The sequence below is a fragment of the Thermobia domestica genome, chromosome 13 (assembly GCF_964235325.1).
Source record: "Thermobia domestica chromosome 13, izTheDome1.hap1.1, whole genome shotgun sequence".
Classification (NCBI taxonomy): Eukaryota; Metazoa; Arthropoda; class Insecta; order Zygentoma; family Lepismatidae; genus Thermobia; species Thermobia domestica.
In genome coordinates this window covers 173595468-173618023 of record NC_137466.1, presented here as the reverse complement: position 1 = coordinate 173618023, position 22556 = coordinate 173595468, and the positions used below count along the sequence as shown (strand labels likewise).

General features: G+C 35.9%; 1 protein-coding gene across 3 annotated transcripts in view; it reads right to left on the bottom strand.

Moving 5' to 3' along the window:
- aPKC (protein kinase C iota type) overlaps positions 1 to 22556 on the bottom strand; it is an 850264-nt gene that overhangs the window by 793777 nt on the left and 33931 nt on the right. The window lies entirely within an intron of this gene.

The window sequence follows — 22556 nt, the reverse complement described above, 5'->3', positions numbered from 1 at the left end:
TCCACCACAAGCTTACATGGCCGAAAATCGATACCAGAGACTTCACGCATCAAAGGTATGGATACTGTGTGGTCAATACATCAGAGCCATCAACGTTATTTCTGACCTTCTAAAGATTCACGAATTCTTAATTCTCCTAATTACCTCACGACAAAGAATCAATAATAATAATAATAATAATAATAATAATAATAATAATAATAAGAAGAAGAAGAAGAAGAAGAAAATTATGCTCCATCGAAAATTGATGTAATCGTTCACGAAAATTATTCCACTAGAACAGATCTCGATTTTGAACAGAATTTGTATTTTGTTAGGAAAAAAAACAGCTTCGAAGAGACGAAAAATGCTTAATTTGATTGAGATTCTAAAAGTTTTCAGTCATATTCATTTTTTTTTTTTTTTAATCACGACTGTGCAGTCTTGCATAAAGAAAACTTGACCTATCTATATTTGGAAAATATTAGTTACGCTTTTATCTATAAGTAGAACAAAATTAAAAACAAAGGCGTTTTTGACTGCTTGAAACCTTTATTACAAGTTTTCTCTACAGCCGTAAGCAGGCCCGTATCCACGGAGATCTAGGGGACCCCCTAAAATTTTCATGGTAGGCTTGCAAATGAACGGTATGGTTGGATCGATCCTCCCAACTTCTACCGGGCTCCCCTACATTTTTAGTTGGCTACGGACTTGGCTGTAAGCACGGTATATAGATGTTATCTATTATATAAAAATGAGAAGGATTTAGTTTTTCATTGAACCATGTGAAAACAGGTAAACCGATTCAAATGGATTTTTGAATATAGTTATCACTAGGACTAGAACTTTCGGTGAAAAAAAAAGTACTGACATTGGTGGGTGGAAAGGAAAAAAAAAAGTTTTGATGGAATGAAAAATATCTTAATTAATAATTATACTACATCGCAAACACAATTTTAATATTTTATTTCTAAATTCTATGTCCAGATATTTGGTCACAAAAAATAAAACATGTTCTTAATTGATCTAGGAAAAATGTAAATGAATACCATAATTTGATCTTCGATTTATTGAAATTTTCAGATGTGGAATAGAAACGTATTGAATTTGACAACATCCATAATCTCAATATTAGAAAATATAAAACGTTCTCGGTCTGTCAGGAGTACTTTATACTGTGAGAAGGGGCGTAAGATTTTGTTCTATTGACTCAAGCTCTTTTATTATACCATCGCCTTTGGCGTGGGAGAGCCGAGTTCGATTCCCAGCTGGAGCTCATGTGGTTAGATCCTACGTTAAGCTGTAGGTCTACGTCAGGGCCGGCGCTAGCAGTTTTGCCGCCCTAGGCAGTACTTTCACATGCCGCCCCTTTAATCTGCAAACCTTATTTTGACAGATGTTCAGGTGTAACGAAAAAGTAGGATGTCCCGTTTAAAAACATGTATGAAACGGAAAAGTAAACAAAAAATTGAACTACCTCTCTCGAATGCTTACGTAACATCTAAACGACTCCATAGATGACAATATTCAGTATGCTGTATATCTGTAGTGATGGATAGCGTTATATCTGTGATATACAGCAGCGCACACATAATATAAAATTTTTTATAAAATGAGCTTTTGTCACAACTAAGAATTTTAATTTTTAAGCTTATTTTATATCAAAAGGTGTTTCCAATAGAGTATGGAGCATGAAGATAATATAGTGAATCAGGTATTACGGCAAAACTAAGTGATTAGCCTAAGCCTTATGATGTACTAAAACACAATAGAGATACATAAATTAACATACCTTAATTGAAAGAAACTTTTCTTGCTTTGGTATGAGCAAATTCCTTTACAACATTCGCGTAGTACAATGTTTCAGCCAATTCGTGTTCTATTGATATTATCGCTATACCATTCAAGGGTGTTTCAGACGTAGAAGAAGTAGATAGTTTTTAATAAACTTTAGTTTCGAAAAACTTCTTTATCCACTTGCCACTGTTACCGGTAAGATTAACAAAATCTTAAATGCAACACTGACATTGGGAGCAAAGTCATGTTCCTTAATTAATTTTAAAGTTTCTTTTGGTGAATTTTTAGGCTTAATTATAGCGGATAACATTTTCAGTTCATCTTTCAAATCACTGGGGTTAATATCTTTCGATTTTTCGTGTGCTAAATGCCGGCAATTTTAGTGCCTCTTCAGACAAAAGCTCAGGTGGCATATCTTTATGATTACTTATATCGTAAAGAAAATCGAAATACTCGCTGTGATGTTTAAGTTATTCAAACCTTTCTCTTACAGCTAACATAATCATGTCTAGAACTTTGTAATAAAAATCGATCTTCTATCTCGTTTGTGGATCTTCAATAGCTCCATCCTCTGCCTCGTACTGAAACTATCTCTCCTTCTTTCGACTTCGAGCTTTTACTGTATTACCAATCTGTGGGTCATCCATATTTAATGCTAATGCCAACTCCATCATATCAACTAAGTAAAATTGAAACTTTGCATCATTTCTGGTCCTCTAGAGGTATTCAAATATGTCAAGAATCCTGACTAAATCCACCACATGAGAATCAATAATTTGGAGACTTTTGCTTACTATGTTTATGTGGAGTAAAAAATCATACCAGATAACGAGTGAGCAAAGTGAAGTAAAGTTATGCAGCTGGTTTGCTATACACAGAGTATCGTGGGCGACCATTCTTTCTGTTCTATTGTCATTACTTATTTGAAGCAAAGCATCATAAACCTCCTCTTCGATATTTAAATGGAGTCAGAGCATCAATTCTGCTTTCCCACTTTGTGGTGCTTAATGGTCTTCAAGTGAGACTGCTAACATGTTTTTTTAGTATGGCCTAATGTTGAACCGATGCACAAAGAACTTTTTTAACTATACAAAAAAAAAAGAAAGAAAGAAAAAAGAATAAGAAAAGAAAGAAAGAAATGAAACGGCGTACTGAAATGCTCTGGCTGCATCGTTTTAGCGACAAGGTTTAGTGAATGACTACTACAAGAAACATAGAAGACTCGGGAATTTATTTCTAAACTTCTCTTCTGAATACCTGACTGTTTGCCTTTCATATTGGAACCATTGTCATATCCTTGACTCCTTATGACTTCGATAGGAATGTTCATTTCCTTTACCTGTTTATTTATTACTTCTGTCAGTCCTAGACTAGGGTTGTCTGTACCGCTTCAAAACCAAGAAAGTGTTCGCAAATTTTTACAAGGCATTCTCTATTACTGTATGTAATTTTTACAAAACGAACGATTATTGTCATTTGCTCTGTACCAGAAACATCTGGCGTGCAGTCTAGTATTACACTATAATATTTTGCGGCTTTAAAAAAAGACAGTATTTTTCTTTTTATTTGCTCACTAAGAATCTGAATAATTTCATTTTGGACATCTTTACCTAAGTAATGGTGGCATTTATTTTGTCCTCCCATGGCTCTCAATTGGGAATGTATCTTTTGCATACTTGGAGTGGAGCGTTAGAACATTGCTGAATAGAAAAAAATATAAAAGACACCTTGATGATCTTACCCACCCTAGCTGAAAATCTTATCTACGCCGCTGTAAGGGAAATGAACGAGATGCTTGTGGCAAGAAGTTTGATAATTGAAAATAAGGGAAAATGCTCTGAATTTCCTCAATGAGTATTTTCCTGAATGTGAGTCGTCTTTTCTTTTTCAATTTTAGTCGCCCATTAGACTTGCCGCCCTGGGCAGTGGCACGGCTCGATCCCCCCCTCACGCCAGCCCTGGTCTACGTCTCATATTGTCTTGCTGCTGAACGGGAGGCTAAACTTAAATCCAATCAAACCACACCAGAAATAAGATCATAATGCCGTTTACAGCAATTTGATATCATGTGCCCATTCCCGTGATATGGTAAGTACGGGTAGAGATTTCTTACTGCTTAAAATGGCGTAGTTGTAGGAAGTTGTTTTCGTCTATTTTATATAGACATAACAGTAATAATTTTTGGTAGCCGTAATTACAAGTGCTTGTAATTACACAATTTTGAGCAGTGTTGCTAACTATCACTTTTCATCGTATCTCCAGAACGGATTGATGAGATATAAAATTACTGTAACATCTATATCATTTTTACGTTTATAGGAAATCGTATAATTGGATGTGACACTTATCTAGCACCTTTTCAACACAAAACCTATTAGAAAAAAAAAAAATTCAATGCCTTGTAACTTTGTTCTCACTTATATGTTAGAAATAAGTTCATATCATGATCATGGTATTCGACAGTAAGGTACTTCTGATGAGCACCGATATATCCGTCTCACTCGCGTTATTATTGTTGTAGATACCTCTAAAATGTGAATATTTACGGATACATGTAATATTGTTCTTAGTTTCCATGGAAGTTTTCGGTTCACATGTAGATATGAAATATGGAATAACCTGACGTAGTGCCATTTGAGAAAGTGTAATCTTATGTTGATTTGGCAACATTGTTAATCGGATGGTATTGCAGAACACTTCAAGCAATGTCCTGCTGTCAATATTTTCATGTTACAAAAATTTCATTGATTTTTATTCAGTAGTTTAAAAGTTACCAAATAGTTTCAAAATAAATGAGTCACCTTACATCTACGTATATTGTAAAAAATATTTATCTACATACATATATATAAATGAAAGTCACTAGGTTTGTGACTTAATAACTCTTTAACCACTACGCGATGGCTCAATGGTAGAGCGTTCACATCTGACTGCATGAGATTCTTGGTTCGATCCCAGCTCGTAGCAAAGTGATCTTTGTGGTGGACAAACACCGTGTGCGTGGGTTTTCTCGGGGTTCTCCTGTTTCCGCCCACTTTCTTCATTCCTCCATTGGATCAATTTATGATCATCACCATCACCGGCATAACTACGAGACATAAAACTTAAAGATTTCATTTCATTTCTTGAATCACCAGACCGATCTCGATCAAATTTTCAACATAGATGAAGTTCGGGCGTGCGATCTTTTTTATCATTTCACTCTGACGGTACAACTTAGGAAGGAGAGGCAGGATATATGATTGAAAATCACAGATATTAGTGTCGAATCAATAGTTTTCTGGGTCGCTGAGATAAAGAGTGATACTTCGATGCCGTTTAAATCCAAATGCATCCCCTATTTGTAGTTCATGTCCAAAATGAAACATATTCTCCCCATGCGAAGAATGGTATCCTGATAGTACAATATTATATATATATATATATATATATATATATATATATATATATATATATATATATATATATATATATATATATATATATATATATATATATATATATATGTATGTATATATATATGTATGTATGTATGTATAAAACACCGAATGTAACACCCTAAACATGAATATTGGATTGTAATCTGCACAGTTTTCGATTTTGTAACTCTTGCATGGTAATTAGTTATAAAACATACCACTCCAGCAGCCATTAACACTTCTGTATGCAAGTCATCGCAGGGAGGAAATTATTATTGGATTGGTTAATTGGATACATAAGAAAGATAAAAATCTTGGCTGGACACTCCTCACCCCCAATTTTTCAGGACTATATGCAGATTAGTATAGTACCTATAGGCTAATACAGTGTGTCCGTAAAGTCATGGTGCACTCCTGACCGGTCATAGGAAAGCAACAAAAGAAGATAGAAATGTGAAATCTTCACCAAATAAAAGGAAAGGTATCCGGAAAAGTTTCCGGAGTGTGATGTGCATGTATGTGCGCGCACAAATGATGTCGCAACACCACGAACTGTGCAGCAACGGAGCAGCCCACGCTCACGCCAGTCGAGATGTGAACGGTACAGAGAAAAGTTCAGTGTGTTCTGTAGCTTGCTTAATTCGAATCCATGACTAAATACAACGGGAATATCGTCGCGTGTACAACGAAGCGTCACTACATAGGAATAACATTATTCTGTGGGATAAGCAATTGAAGGATACCAACAGTTTGTTGGACATACCTTGTTCTGGTAGGCCATCGGTAAGTGACGAGTCTGTAGAAGCTATACGGGAGAGCAGCCTAAGGAGCCCTAAAAAATATATGTGCGTGCCTGTGCTCAACAATTACACCTAAGCAAAACTACAAATCATAAGGTGCTAAAGAAACGTCTACGCTTTTCAGGTTACGAAGTGCAGTTGTTGGACGCTATCAAACCGGCGGATAGACCCAAACGATTCGCATTTGCTATAGATATTCTTCATGAGATCGATAATGATGATTTTTTTTTTCAGAAGATTGTGTTTAGTGATGAGGTGACATTCCATGTCTGTGGATATGTTCATCGCCATAACATGCGAATATGGGCTGCTGAAAATTCTCGTGCCTATACGTTTAGCACGAACGTAACACCCCTAAAGTAAATGTGTGGTGTGGCCTAATGCATAATAATGTGATATGACCATTTTTCTTTGCGGAGCAGACTGTGACGGCAAACAACTACATTGACATATTGGAATTGTATGCAATGTCACTATTTCCAAAAGGTGTCATCTCTCAACATGAAGGCGCTCCTCCACACCACGCCAACATTGTTCGTGAGTTTCTGCATACAACATTTCCCCAGTGGTGGATGGCCGGGGTTTGGTCAAGCTATGGCCACCACGATCCTCGGATCTACGCCCTTAACCTTTGGTAGTGGTAATACTTCAGTCACTCAAGTTGCGGTGGCTGATAAAGCCAAGGAACAAATTCTCAGTATTTGCTTCATAAGTGATTAAATATAATACAGATTAAAACGTTATATTGAGAAGACTGCTTGCATCTAGGATACTATACACCACATAAAATTTGCAATATTTCGTTCAATAAAGAAAGTGATTACTAACAGTGAAGAAAAACAAAAATGTACCAACATCAAGTCAAAAACTAGCAATAAACAAGATCACTGAAATAGCTCAACCGCGAGGGTATGGACTTGAACAATTATTCCACTGCGAACTTTCTGATTCTTGTACACTTTTTGATAAACATGGACTTCTTGTAAAAGCAAAGATCATTTATGCAGGAATTCGAATCCGTGCTAAATGAAGATGTCAACGGTGCTATTTGCCATCCTGAGGGCAGCACTTGCTTTATCACTGATGCAATGAACTATTTGAGGAAGGTGGTAACAAAGGACAAAAAAACATTTGGAGACGTAGCTATTTCTTTTGCTACATACACATTATCTATTTCATCACAAGATCCAAGGGTCGACCATTTGTTTCACAGCTTCTTTGAATGTTCTCCTAAAGATTCTGAACGTATTCTTAGGCAAATTTTATTCTTATGCCATGTTTATTGAATTTATCGATATGGAAAATGTACTCTTTGGACATCAATATTGTTACTATAGTCTCCTCATACGAGAGACGCAAAGTATGGCATTCTGCATGCCATTTTCCAAAATGGTGGGGTGATTTTCGATTCTAATGTACCTTCAAAATTAACTATCTTGGTTCACATTACTAGGATACATAGAATACTGGTAGATTTACTTCATTTTTCGGTCTCTAGGACGTTCCATTCGGATACTTTAAGCTGTATCAGGGTTATCATGTAGCCATTTTGAATGACGTTATTCTTGAAAAAGTGTGCGGGGTGAGGAGTGTCCACCCAAGATTTTTATCCTTCTTATGTATCCAATTAACCAACCCAACAATAATATCCTCCCTGCAATGACTTGCATACACAAATGTTAATGGCTTCAGGACTATACGGCAAATTCATTATTTTCCCTAAGCGTTCACCTCCGGTGCTTGGGGTCCCTGCTTCGATACCAGCTCGTGCAGTGTGGACTTTGTGGTGGATAAACACCGTGCTTGTGGGTTTTCTCGGGGTTCTCCCACTTTCTTCATTCCACCATTTTACGCATCTCTCATCATCATCGTCTCCTTTAGCCTAACCGGCATAACTGTGGGACGTAAAACAAAGATTTCATTTCATTTTTCATTATTTTTCCTCCATCTATGACGGTAGATCTAGGTAAAATTGTCAGTTTCAGGAAATACTCAAAATATCCATACTCTCTCTCATTTTAGTAGCGAAACATCGAAAGTGATATTCTGTATTTGGAAACAGCTGCTAATGTGTTGACCAAGCAGTAGCAGAACGAAAGAAGACATGTCCCCTTATTTTTCTTTCTTTTTAACACTTTGCAATATGAATCCGATAGTAATTTGTTTTCAGTTTCTTGCTAGCCTCTAGAACGATAAATTCTTTTTTACAGAATATTTTTATTTCAGTTACATAATTTATAGAAAAAAATCTAGACAAAATAACGAATTATTATGGTTCCATTTTTCATCTGAATTTTTAGAAACTTCAAAAAATATACTTTGTGATTGAAATGATATGTTTTCTTTAGTCTATAGTGTAGTGTAAACATTATTATTTCTACTAATGTAGAAATAATAATGAGCTTGTGTTTTTGAATACTGCTTTAATTAATTTTCAGAACTCGCAATTTGTTAATGTGATTGAAATGGAAAAAAATAATAACACTAAAACAATCACTTTTTCATTAAATTGGGTTACACAAATATAAGGGGTGTAGGTTCAAATTTCATTGCTGTTTTGTATTTACTGTGTAAATCTACTAATACTAGCCTCAGCACATTTCAAGCACCATTTTGTTTTCGATTTGTTTTATAGACACTTCTCATATTTGTCTAGGAAAAAAAAAAACTTGTTTAGAAATAAAACGACGATTCATGTATTTAAAAAGCGTTTTGAAAAAAAAAAAACATGCCGTTTTTCTTTGTTTAAAACTCTATACGTTTTATGCCGAAGTGAGAGCTTCAATTTCTATGAACTTGAGAGCAAGATGAGTGGTAGTGTGCTCACCTTTGATGCAAAGTGTTCCTGATTCGACCCCAGGCCATGTAAGTTTGCGGTAGACAACATTGTGTTCGCGAGTGTTCTCGGAAACTTCCCACCTCCCTCCACATTTTCATTATCATCCATTTCCTTTAGCCTACAAGAAATAATCGTAGAACGCAAAATGATGATTTCATTTTATATGACTTTATTCCAGTCTTCCATTTTGTCTTGGTACGCGACAAAAACATGTTTTCAAGCAAGACGAAACGGGAACGGGGGGGGGGGGGGCAGAGTCAGCTCTTCGTAACGCGTTAAGCTTAACATCAACTTGAGAATATAAGCATATTCGCAGTCACAATCAAAGTAATGCATATATAAGGTATGATAAGCTATATGCAAAGGAAATTACCGGTTTTTAACAAAATGCAGACCCTGAAACACTAGCATAGATTACATTTTCTCTTCAAGCCTGGTGTTGGATTAAGCGAAACTCCTCACTGCGGTTCTTATACAAACAGTATCATTGGCAACTGAATATACAGGCTGCGTGCCAATTTGATATTCCAAGCATAAATCAGGAGAAGTTGCAGTTATATTTTCCTTGAAACATTTCTACAAAATGTGGGCCACGAAAACTGCTTTTTATATTTATGTTTAGGAAATTGTTCGAACGTTCTCATTATTATTTATATACTCTCAGCAAACAACTGTAAATATATAAGCGACACACTAAACAAAGCAAGAATCATAAACAATATACTTACTTTACTTTGCAATACACGCCAAACAATACACTTCACTTTACAGGTATTGATTTCCTTATGTAACAGTGTCATTACCGAATGATGATTCACAGTTGGGGGGAAAGCCCATCCGCGAACTACCTTTGCGTACAATATTTAGCACTAAGTACGTGATACAACATGATACATCAATTATAATGCTGCTTCTGTATTGTTATGCAAGTATTTACATAAAATTATGCGTTAATAATATAGTATAGTTTCCTATACAACAGAACAACCACATTAATACATTTTAACAACTTGCAAGAAATAATTCAGAAACACAAACAATGGCCAGACGAGCTCCCTCGTGGCTAAGTGGTTCATATACGCGCCTTTGACGTGGAAGACCCTGGTTCGATTCCCGGTGGGAGCTCATCTCGTTCGAATCGCAGCTTGCTCGCTGCTGAAAGAGACGCTAAAATCAAATCAGATCAGATCAGATCCGGGGAACGAAGGATCAGTTAATCTTTCCTCATTATTTTGTAGGAAAATGTATATCTTCTCTTACCTAGCAGACAAATTCAAAATGTCAATGTGTACAACCGAATACACATTAACGTTTAAAAATTGTACCATTTAAAAATCAAGTACCACTAAATGAGGTGATCAAGGTAAACTTTCTTCCTGAAAGAATCTGTTCCAGTGTGCCGCATATCTGAAACTGTACCTTATAATTAGGCGCTAATACCTTTTAACTTTAAACCTATTCTTTAATGTTGTTTCTCACGTAAAATCAAATGCAGAACAGCAATATCAACACCCAGAGGAGAAATATTAGAGGTCACAAATCATTAGAAATTCACGTTTATTCTGGATAAAATGTTAACTTTAATTCATCCTCAAGTCTTTTTGAGTGCTCTCTCTCCTCTCATTTTAAGACATAATCATTCCCGCTTCTTTTTTTTTTCTTCTTTTTTAAATCTAGTTTTGCAGTTTAGATATAATTGGAAGAGTCTAGGGACCTGTCATCTTCCATCGCCCAATGCGATAAATTAGAACGAACACAAGTTTAGTTTGTAATGTCTATAAAATTCTGGGCCCCCATAAAGTTGGCTTCATCCTAAAATTTGCCTCTGGCCAAATTATGATGCAGAAGAAAGAAGTAGACTCGAACTGTTTATCCTTATTGTTGCTTTGTAAAGTTCATTGTTAGTTTAGAGTTTCATAGTTCTTTTCAGCTCGAAAGGGTACAAAGATGTATAATCTGAACCACTACATCTATCATAAACTGAACCTAAGCCTCCAGTGTCAAAAGCATCGTAAGAATATGTGCGCGATCAACAACTGAAAAAGACAGAAAGACGAAATATAAATACCTACTTAAGATCAGAGTTGTAAACGGTAACGGAACCGATATCCGTATGGTCATAATGGATTTAGGTTCCGGAACATATTTTCCCGAAAAGCGGTTTTGGACTCGATACCGAAGTCAATTTTCTGAGAAAATCAATTCCGGTCCAGGAACCGAAGTGATTTTCGGGAACAATCATTTCTGGTTTTGGAACAAAACCCAATATTGAAGTGGAAGCGAAATTCGGGAGAAAAGAGGAATAGTTTATGCAGCAAAATCACTGTAGGCGAATCCCTCTCGAGTTTTCATTTCACAGTTGCTTAACATCGTTTGCAGCTTGTAACTAGCTTTAGCTAATGATCTTTGCAAGTGATAATGTCAAAACGTTTTTGGGTTCTCTTCTGGAAACCATTAACTACAGTGTTCGGTTCCGTGAACATAAGCGATATGTCAAAATGTTTTTCGACCCTCTTCCCGAAGAACACTGAATAAAAATAGATCCTACGACCGCTACACACATTTACGGTTCCGTTACCATTAACGAACTTACTTAAGGTGCACAACGTTAAAATACATCACTATTAACATTCCAAGGCAAGAAAAGAATAAAAAGAAACTGTACAATAATAATAATAAATTAATTAATTAAGTGTCGCAACATCCCGTAGGATGTCAGGGTCGGTTTGTGGCACTCGTTCCTTTCGGGTGATGTATCATCAGCACACTGGATCCCCTCACCGTTAATGCTAGCTATCTAGACCGAAGTTGGTCACATCTTCCAAATAGCTCCCCAACTTTCCCCAGGACGCTGGGTAGACGCCGAAATGCCAACACCATCTGGTGGTGGTGAATATCTACTGTCAGCCATCTCCCCCTTGCCCAGACCCAGCTACATCACTGATCTTACGAGAAGCGGTATTCCAGCGCGGCTAGACCGTGCCTAAGCAGTGAAATACTGTTAGCGCCCGACTAAACTCCAACGAAATCTGTCAGACGAACATATGGTCAGCGCACTGTGTCGCCCTGTATCAGCAGCTTTCTAGACCTAATGGTTATCACATCTTTTATTCACGTCACTCCCTAGTTTGCATCACGACGCTGGGCGGCGCCAAAAATTGGGAAGCACCGGCTAGGAATCGAACCCGGGACCACGCGGACGTGAATCCACTGGACTACGGTGTCTCCTAAGCAATGTAATAATCTACTCAAAGTAACCTGGTCGAGTTTGGCACTTACATTGCGTTGCCGTTTGGCCTAATTCGGAACGATATCTGATACTTATCAATAATTAAACGATTACCCTTACAGCTCTGCATGAGGAAGATCCGGGTTCTATTCGAAATGTATAAATGTATACAATATATATATATATATATATATATATATATATATATATATATATATATATATATATATATATATATATATATATATATATATAAAGGTTCCTTTCTTACTTTATAAGAGAATAATTCATCACGAACTATATTTTTCTTACGTCACACTATGGAGTAAGTTCTTTTTCTTTTCTTTTAGATAATGATCATACGAAATCTGTATTAAATTGAAACAGGAATATAACAAAAGCATGAAGGGCAAGATTATAATATGATAATCTCTACGTAAACGAAGTTCTATAGTTAATTCTAAATTCTCGATTTCAACGGAGAACAAAACTATGTATATACCTGCAGAGCTGTCCATTTATCATTTACGACCTGTCAGAGACATTCATCATTTGGAAGACGCTACTTTTACTACTCAAAACTCGGGAATTCACTTGTCATTTTATGCGCTGGCACGCAGGAGGTTTCTATTTGAATTTATGCAGCTTAATCGATTTCTCATTAACAATCTTTCTATTCTCTTTCTTCGAATAACAGGAAAGACGAAATACAAAAGTAGCATTAATAATAATAATAATAATTCTAGAGTCGCTTTCAAAAGACAAAATTCTTAATGAGGAACGAAATGAAATAAATTAAGCAAATTCGATTAAATTACAGTTAGAGTATTCTGCATACTTACATCCCAAATCTTAACGAATTTCAAAAATGAATCACTTAATGATGACGACGTTGGCTTGCTATATAGTTGTCTATGCTTGATTTGAAGTTATTGAGTAGATTTGGAGTTTAACGTCCCTTTCAGCAGCGAGGCTGTATGAGACAGGACCTAATAATTAACGTGGAATCCGAAGCACATGAGCTCCCACCGGGAATCGAACCTAGGTCTCCCACGCCAAAGGGATTGATTTGAAGTTTTATTGCAAAGTAAGGCAAGAATGCTATTGTAATCATTATTCTACTATTTTTGTTGCTGTCTAAAAACAGCGTAGTCAGAAACTCAGCCAGCACAGCTTCATACACACCATATTATATATATATATATATAATATGGTGCGAAATTTTGGTCGGCAAGACATTTAAAAATTTATCAAATTATGTTCTTAAAACTTGTGTTCAATGCATTTTGTTTCTGGAGAATACCTGCAACGAATTACTACGATATGAAAATTCCAACTTGTAAATTAGTTGAAATCGTGAAAATAGGTCACGGAAATAAATGATGTCGTATTGATTTTATAGCAATATGTTGTAAGTGTGAGGATTTTTATATTACGAAGGCTGTCTAGAAAGTACCAAACGTTTTGGCCTATCGCGGCAGTGAGCGAGGCTAGAGTCGCCATCTTGGTGTCAGAACGTTGCCACACTCAGTATGCATCCAGCTGTGGTAGTGTGAGGACTGTGATGCTCTTACTGTGCTTTCTGTGGCGTGTTAGAATGTGCGCTGCAATATAAAATCCCGTCTCTTCTTAGGTGCGTTCTGTGATTAGGTTTATGTTGGCAAAAAATAAAAGTTAAAGGGCGCGATTCAAAACAAGCGCCGAGGAAAAACAGCGCGAAAATGTTGTTTTTGCCACGACAACGCATGGCCAAGTGTACCCGAGAGCTCTTGGATGGTTTTGGATGGGAGGTGTTCGATCACAACCCGGATTTGGCGCCGAGCAACTACCATGTCTCACCAGCGATAAAGATATGGCTCGTTACACAACGCTTTGATACTGACACCGAACTGCACGCCGGTGTAAGCCAGTGGTTGCAATCGCAGGTGGCAAATTTCTACCGCGACGGTATTGAAAAACTTATGCCACGGTATGATAAGTGCCTTAATTTGCATGGCGATTATGTGGAAAAATAGCTGAAGAGTGTGCCTTTCAAATGTATATAATACAATTTAGTTTGTTCATTCTGTGACTTTTTTTTAAAAAAATTTCAAAACGTCTGTTACTTTCTGCACAGCCCTCGTATTTTACTATTATACTTGATTTCTGAATTTTTATAATTGCGTATTCAATAAGATCATTGGAAGCACCATATCACTTTCTCTTCAACATAAGCTAATAACACTATGTTTTTTTCTGTATGAGTCGGTTAGTTTTCAGGTTAACAAAAATAGTCAATATTTAGACGTTTTACTGTTCTTCACTTGTGGTTATAGACAGTTTGCTCTTATCACACTAGAAATCTCTCATTACTCATAAAGTAGTCCGTCTGGTTCGCTCGGTCATAAATGAGAACACCAAGATTATACAAATAAATCTTCGTTTACTCTGTAAACTTTAAAGGTCTATCTAGCACAGTTCTTCACAGAGCAACCGGTAATAGAAGCCTGTTCTTATTTTTTGATTCTTTCTTTCCTATAACTTCGAAACAGAAAACTTTGGCATTCGTGGAACGACGAGCCATTATACCTGCCCCAGAAACAAGCTACGTAAGAATCAAGTTAATTCAAACTTGATCAAGGGTTGCTATAGAAACGGTTTCCCAGCATCGCTAGAGAGACGGATCCTACCTCTCGTCTTTCCTCACTCGCTGACGCTTTTATTTCTGCAGTGAAAGCATTTTCCCTTTAAATGCTGCACACGCAGACGTCAGAAACATTAACCCTCGTTTAAACAAAATACTAACCCCACCCCACCCTTCAATTCGATACATAAATTTAATTTTCCTACTACTCCACATAAACGTAAAAGCATTCAAAATAAATGAAGTTTATAACATGACATGGAAAACAACTCAGGTAAACATGTCTCTGAACGTAAGGAAACAAATGATGTTTTACATCGTAAGCTTCATAACCATTGAAGGGCTTCAAGATTGAAAATTATCTCTAGATTATTCTGAATATACGGTATCTTCTACGTAAATGAGAATGTCCTATCATTTGTTTCATAACAGGGGCGTCATTTAGGAAGGGCAGGGAGGGGAAATGCCCCCTTCTTCTGAGCTTGAGATTTCTATAGATTTTATCAATAAAATAGTAGTAAATCAGTGAAATACGCGAAATTTTACTTATATCAAGGGGTCTTGCCCCCCCCCCCCCCTCTACGCAAAATCTGACATGACGCTCCTGTTTCATATATCTTGATCCAACATCAGGATGAAATCAAGAGTACCACCGTTAAGTTTTAAAAAGAAGAAATGGTATATTTTTAAAGGAAAAAATAGATACGTCGGCGTTTTATTTCTACAATAAGTTTTTCTAGACACATGTCAAAAAAATTCTGTAAAAACAAATATTTTTAAAAAATGCTTAGAATGTGCTTAATTAGTTTTTATTGTAGATTTATATAATAGAGGAAAAAAGTAATGAAATTTGAAACTTCAATCCCTATATTTTGTGTAACTAATTTAATGAACAATTACAGTGTCATTTGTACACCACGTGAAGGAGTTCCGTTTGTATGGGGTGATATTTTTTTTAATTGGTACTGAACATGGAAATGACCCAAGAATTGATCGTAAAGTAGTAGTAGGTTCAGTAGAGAGATTACAGATTGAATATTGGGATATTGAATTGACTGCAGGAAACAATTTCTCGCTATATATTATGTTTATATTCTATAGCGATTAAGAGTGAAGGTGGTATCTATTCTTAGAACGCTTGGTTTAGTAAAAAAAAAAAAAAGTACCTCGCTATCTATTACCGCAACCCACGTAAAAGCTGGAGATGACTAATTTCTATAACTTTTGGTTTGAATATTGCCTCCATCTATACTGATTACTTATTGAAAAGATATACTGATTACCTAATACCAAATTTGATTTCTCTATCCTTATAGGATTCCGTAACATAAACATCCTACTTACAAGTTCGAAATTTCAAATGGGAAAGGGACCATGTCGCATATCAAATAACACTGGCGTGAGCTCAGAAACCCAAAGATGTAAATGTTTCTTTTTTATCTTGTACGGTTTGTCCATTATGAAAACTGAAAATTTGAAAAGCCTCATCAATACTGACACAATTTCTTATTATTGCAGATGATCTAAGACGCCTCTGACATAGGAACAGAAAATAGAAATCATCCTAACATCTGGATTGCAGAAGACTACAACAGGCAGCACTCAGACAGACATCCAGTATCGCACAGCTCAGTCGCTTACGTGATTCCCAAGTTACAAGATACTGACACCGTGGTATCTGCCAGTCTTCTATTGCCTGGATATCACATACCACTCGTTGGCATCCTTATAAGCTGAACATGCAGCATGAACTGATAAGGATAACTCAGATTGAAGGGTTGAGCTCTGTACTAGGCTATGAACCAACATGAACTCAATGCCTCGTTTACATGTGATATATACTCAACGACGAGGCCTTTTTCTGTTTGAATGAGGTGGTCAATCGACATAATTATCGGTAACTGTATGACAGTAATTTGAACTGGGTTGATCCGAGTAAGGAGCAAAGTCCTGTAAAGAAAATGCTGCGGTGTGGTATATGGGACACCCGCATCATTGATCCATTTTTCATCGATGACGCAACAGCGCCTGACGCTCCTGCAGAAACACGTCTTTCCTTCCCTCCTGACCCCAGACGTAGTTTTCCTTATTTTCAACACGAGGAGGCTCCTCCACACTATGATGTTGGTATGTACCAATGGTTAATTCCCAGGGAAGTAAATAGGTCGCCATGGTCCCGTTGAATGACCGCCCAGATAACGACCTGACCTTATGTAATATAATTTCTTTTTATGTGTATTAAATATATATTTATATCTAAAGTAAGGAGAGAGCATACAAGTAACCAATGACTTTGAAAAGCACTTGGTTCGGTTAATTTTTCTCAGAAGAGGAAATGTAATATAATTTCTTCTCAATGTGTATTAAAACTTCCAAAATTAAAAATATAAAAGAAACAAACAGGATGAGGTTCCGTAAACAAACTTTCAAAAAAATGAAAGCTAAAAATGAAAGTGAAAATGTCCAAATAAATAAAAACAAAATAAGGAACTGCATATAGGTGAAAATCCAAAAACAGAGTACCGGTATATAAACGTAAGAAATTGTAAACAATGGGTCAGTTTTTGGTCATTCATTGGCAGTCAGTCAGAACAGACAGAGTCGACCATTAAAACCTCATCAGGATGGACCTCAGCCTGTACCGCTATAACCTTCTGTAAGTACTTATTAATTATGCCGAGAAACAACGCATAAGAAGTTCGTGCATGGAGGTCTTCTCCATGACAGGCATTTTTTGTTAAATCTGTAATTCTATATTAATGTCATAACCTTCTTTATGTACTACATATTATTGTCATAACCTTTTCTTTATGTAATTACCTTCATTAAATTATCAAAATGCATCAAATAGTATTATCCTACTACCGAGTATAACAATAAACAATCTCCCACAATCACTTATTACAAATAGCAACAAAAACCATTATTTTAAGTTACGAGACACTTATATCCCTTGATTTCTAGCTGTGAGACTACCTAACTCCACAAATAACAGTTAATATGATACAAAGTATACTATGTTTATTTTTGTTTCACTGTGCACTTAGCAATACTCATTGCTATAGATGGCTGCAAATATATAGTTCTGGGTCCGGAACCTAAATAAATGTTTTACTTCGGCATGCTACAGAAGAGCACCAAAAATACATTTTGACGTACCGTTTTGTTCACAAAACTGAAATACATTTTGACATATCGGTTCTGAAAGCGAAACCGAAAACTAAAGGCACATTGAATTGTATTAAGAAACAGTTTCATCATCTTCGTTTGCAAACATCGTTAACTCAAGGTCGTCATTACAAGCAGTAAACAATATTGAGCGATTAAGAAATCATAATTCGATAAACCACCTAAAGCAAGAAAGGTAGAAATTGTTACAATTTCGATTATAGTAACGGACTATTTGTAGAACCGAAACCTAGTAGAATCTATTTACGACTTATAATTGTGTTTCCATTAATAACACTGAAATTATCATGCAACGATAAGTGAATAATTACTCGAGAGCACTCATGATGGAATCCAGCGACCGACATCTTCGCTGAATAGATTGGTTGATTGATGGCAGTTTTAATGGGTACATCAGCTGTTAAAATGGGTTCATCATTCATCCACGTCAATGTAATAGTACCCTTAAATACAGACCTTGATCAAATTCCACCCAAAACTTTCTCCCTACGGCCGTTAATACTTTCAGCTTTAAATGTCTTCATCCTATCTGGAATTTGGATAATAAATGGAAGAGGTAGGCCCATTGCATAAGGCAATTTGTTATGACAATCGAGAAACAGTAAACGAAAACATGCTTGCTTCCTAATTCGATGATAATTCTGGGATCAACTCTTGGAATTCATAATTGTTACCCTTGATACTTATGGCAAAGGCCGGTAGCCAGTAAAAAAATGTAGGGGGGTGGGGGATCCAACCATATTATAGTTCATTTGCAAGCCTACCGTGAAAATTTTGAGGGGGCAGCAAAAATTTAAGTGGGGGACCGGCCCCTCTAGACCCCGGGACTGTTATGGCCTGCTGTGTAACTGACAGACTAAAAATAGAATGACGACACCCATGTTAAAGATATTGAAAAACCAAGGAAAACCTGGGATTCTTCCCAGCAGTGAACAGAAAGAACCTGTGTCACCATTTAATGATCTATGAAGTGAGCAATCGAGAATTGTCCCATTGTTAAAAAAATAAAATAAAACAAAATAAAAAGAAATATGCATTTTTTCATGAGAATGACATTGGAAATTTGGGGAAACAATCAGAATCGGCGAGAAATATAATAATAATACTCAAGACAAAGTGTGATGAGAAGGTACTTACGTGGAAATAAGCCTTGACCACTGCAGCGAACAAACAAAACAAGCTGAGATTTTCAACTTCCTTTACAAGACCCAGTATTATTTTATATTTTTATGTTATGACGAAGCTACTGTCTATTCACTGTAAGTCGGCAGGCTATTTTGCTACATTATTTATTTAACTATTAGTGTTTAGGTTTCCTGCTCTTGTATTTAATATACAAGAGCATATTGTTAAGTGCGTGATATAACCAGTGTTTAGGAGATACTAGGATTCAAAACCTCTAGGTACACTTAGCATTAAATACCTTGTGTAGAAGATAAATATGGCAAGAGCGCTGGACTAAACGAACTGTTAGGGTTGTAGTTAGTATATTTGGTTTTAGCTAGACTATATCGAACAAGGTGTTATTTAAGTGTTAATTTGCGGAAAGAACAATTGAAGGACGTAACTACGTTCATAATTATGATGAATGAACTATTGTGGGTGAAAATAAACCAGATGTGGCTGAAGTGATTTTAAGTTTATTGTGAGGTATAAGTGGCTGAGTTCATGAAAACAGCGTTCAGTTCTGAAGTCTTTCGTATTCAAAGAATACTAGGCAGTTATAGAATGGCTAAAGTGAGGAATCTTTTAAAAAATAAGGAAAGACACGATTAGATTCTCTGACACATTGATATTTCTAGAACTTGTATGTATGTAACCACGGGCATCTCTGGCGGGAGGATGAGGAGGACGTGTCCCCCTCAATATTTTGAAGTACGAAATATTCAAATTTTATTCTAATTTAATTTATTCACTAACGACAGAATAACATATAAATAATAATAATAATATTTATTTGGAATATAATATTCAGGTTGTGAAACGATTATAACAGACTTCTTGATATGTCTCAGGGCGTCCATAACGGAAGATAAAAGGTAATAAATTGAATCGAAGATAATACACAAGGCTGGGCTAGGTTACAGTGTTGGTTGAATATTATTAGTATTAGATGGCAAAGTTGTAATTTATTCTATATAATACGATGAAGTTTCTGTAAAATAAAGTATATGAAAACTTATATTTAAATCAATATTTCTTGGAAGGAGGTTCAAAGCTCCAATCATAGTCTCAAAGGGGACCGTGACTAACAGAAAGTTAAGAATCATTGGATTATAACATAATGTCAATGTAGGCATTCTTATCCTTCATTAATCATGTAACAGTCCTTCGGGGTAATATTTGTTAGCTCATGAATGCAATGCAGTGCAATAAGCTTATGAGTTAGGTGTCTTGATTTCTCAATCAGTTATAGCAAGAGGAAATTTGGTTGCTGTACTTGAATCTAATCTGAAGGTCCAATAGGCAACGCCACTAGAATAAAACCACTTTGTCCGACAAGATGGTTATACAAAGGTTACCAGATTCAAGAACTTCTAGATAAGTATGATGTTATACTAGAAACTCTACATGATATTTCTGAAACCGACAAACAGCTTACAAGAGCTCCAGGTCTTTTAGTCCATTTCGAAAGTGGCATAACGCTGTCTACTATTACTTTGACAGAAACAATTGGCATGCTGGAACTTCTGAATAACTCATTCCAAAGTCGAAAACAAACTGTAACAGACTTTATTAAAGGTCTCGAAATTGTTCCAGGAAATATTCAGAACCTACAAACGAAGAATGTTTTGACAAAATAATGAAAGAAGCTAATGAGAGAGTAGAAAAATATAATTTGAACACCTTTTTATTGCCAAGAATGAAGAGAGTACCAAGGAAGTACACAGGACCGGTAGATGCGTATGCCGGTCATTGCGTATTATAGGATAAAAATATTAAGCCATCATTAATGCTGCTGTGAAAGGTCTAGAATCAAGATTTACTTAGTCGGATTTCCTGCGTCTTCGGCAACCAGAACATACACTTATCAGGTGTGGTCGAACAAGTTGACATACTTGAAAATTATCCAGAAATGGATGTAGCGTCATTTTCTCTTGAGATGAAAATGTTCCTGAAGAAGACTGGTGTGTCTTGTGTCAGTCATGTTTGCAAAGTACTACGAGAAATGGAACCAGATGTTCGAGCTATGTTTAAAAACGTTAAAAGCTTATTGCTTCTTGATTGTGCTGCCAGTTTCTTAATGTGAAGCTGAACGAAGCTTTAGCTTCATTCGAAGACTAGGAGCACAATGACACAGGAGAATAATGTATAATGTTATCATCTGTCCCCACACCATGATTTACTAGACCTTCTCAGCCTAGACGAGTTAGCAGACAGATGTATTGCAAGTAGTCACCGTCGCATGACGATCTTTGGTCCAATCAGCATTAAAAAATAGGTAACTAAAGTACATTAAGATGATTTTGTATTCCTTACGTCACTGTATGTGTGAATTTGCTTTTTCGTATTGATTTTTTTTTTAATTTTATTGTTCAATATATTATTGAATAGCTGTAAGATAATTTAATTTTATTCATCTATCACGGACATCTGTTTAATGAATAAATTTTAAAAAATTGACGTGACATAAACTAAAATTCCGCTGAGGCACTAGTATTTAAATCAATTCCTTTGATGACCCCTCCCCCCCAAAAAAAATATATATGCCAGAGACGCCAGTGTATGTAACCAGAGGTTCATAATTATATTAAAGATTGTGGAACCGAGAGGAATTCTGCTTTGATAGATAGTTTAAACCTACAAACCAACGCAGTAGAGACCCTTAGATTAGTATCTAACAAGAACTATACACAAAAATAAGTTGTTTCCACACTCGACAAATAAGTGCATCATGATCAGACTTAAAACTTTTTAGCCAGCCCTTGTAAATGAAAAAAATCAAGTATTTAGAGAGGTGAGAGCATTAATAATTAAAAATAATAAATAATACTCCTTGAATGTAAATCAAACTAATTGGCATTAAGTTCAATATAACGAAATCCCACATATTCGTATTTTCCTGACTTTTTCCAAGTAACTAGAATATATTTCCCAGGATGAAAATACCTCGAATTCAAAAATTATTTTCTAATTTATAACTTCTGCTGCTGAAACCATCGCAGTTGTGGATATCACTATGTTACCATCATAGCAATTAGCAATTGAATTAAAACCCAAAGAATAGGTATTCATTAGATAATAGGTGTCTGTGACACATTTCTATTCATTGTCTTCAATATACACTGGGTAACTTAATCAAGATTCAGTGTATATCCAAGTTACCAATTGTCAAATGTAATCCCACTCTTGTTCCTTCTCCTCTCCCTGTAATCTTATACATAGATAGAATTTAGAATTTGGCGCAAGGGGTCCCTGGTTCCATCCCTGACTAAGTAAATTTGAGGTGGACAAAATCGTGTCTGTGGGTTTCTCGGGATACTCCCGTTTTATCCTACATTTTCACTCCGCGGATTCTTCCATCATTATTTACTTACTTTAATTATCCGTCTCCCTTCTATAATCGTGGCATTTAAACTGAAATATTTCGTTTCATTTCACCTTTTTTACGAGTCTGGAATTTGAAGTACTACGAAAAATTTATGGTAAAAACGTAATGTGTAGAATTCTTACACGAGAT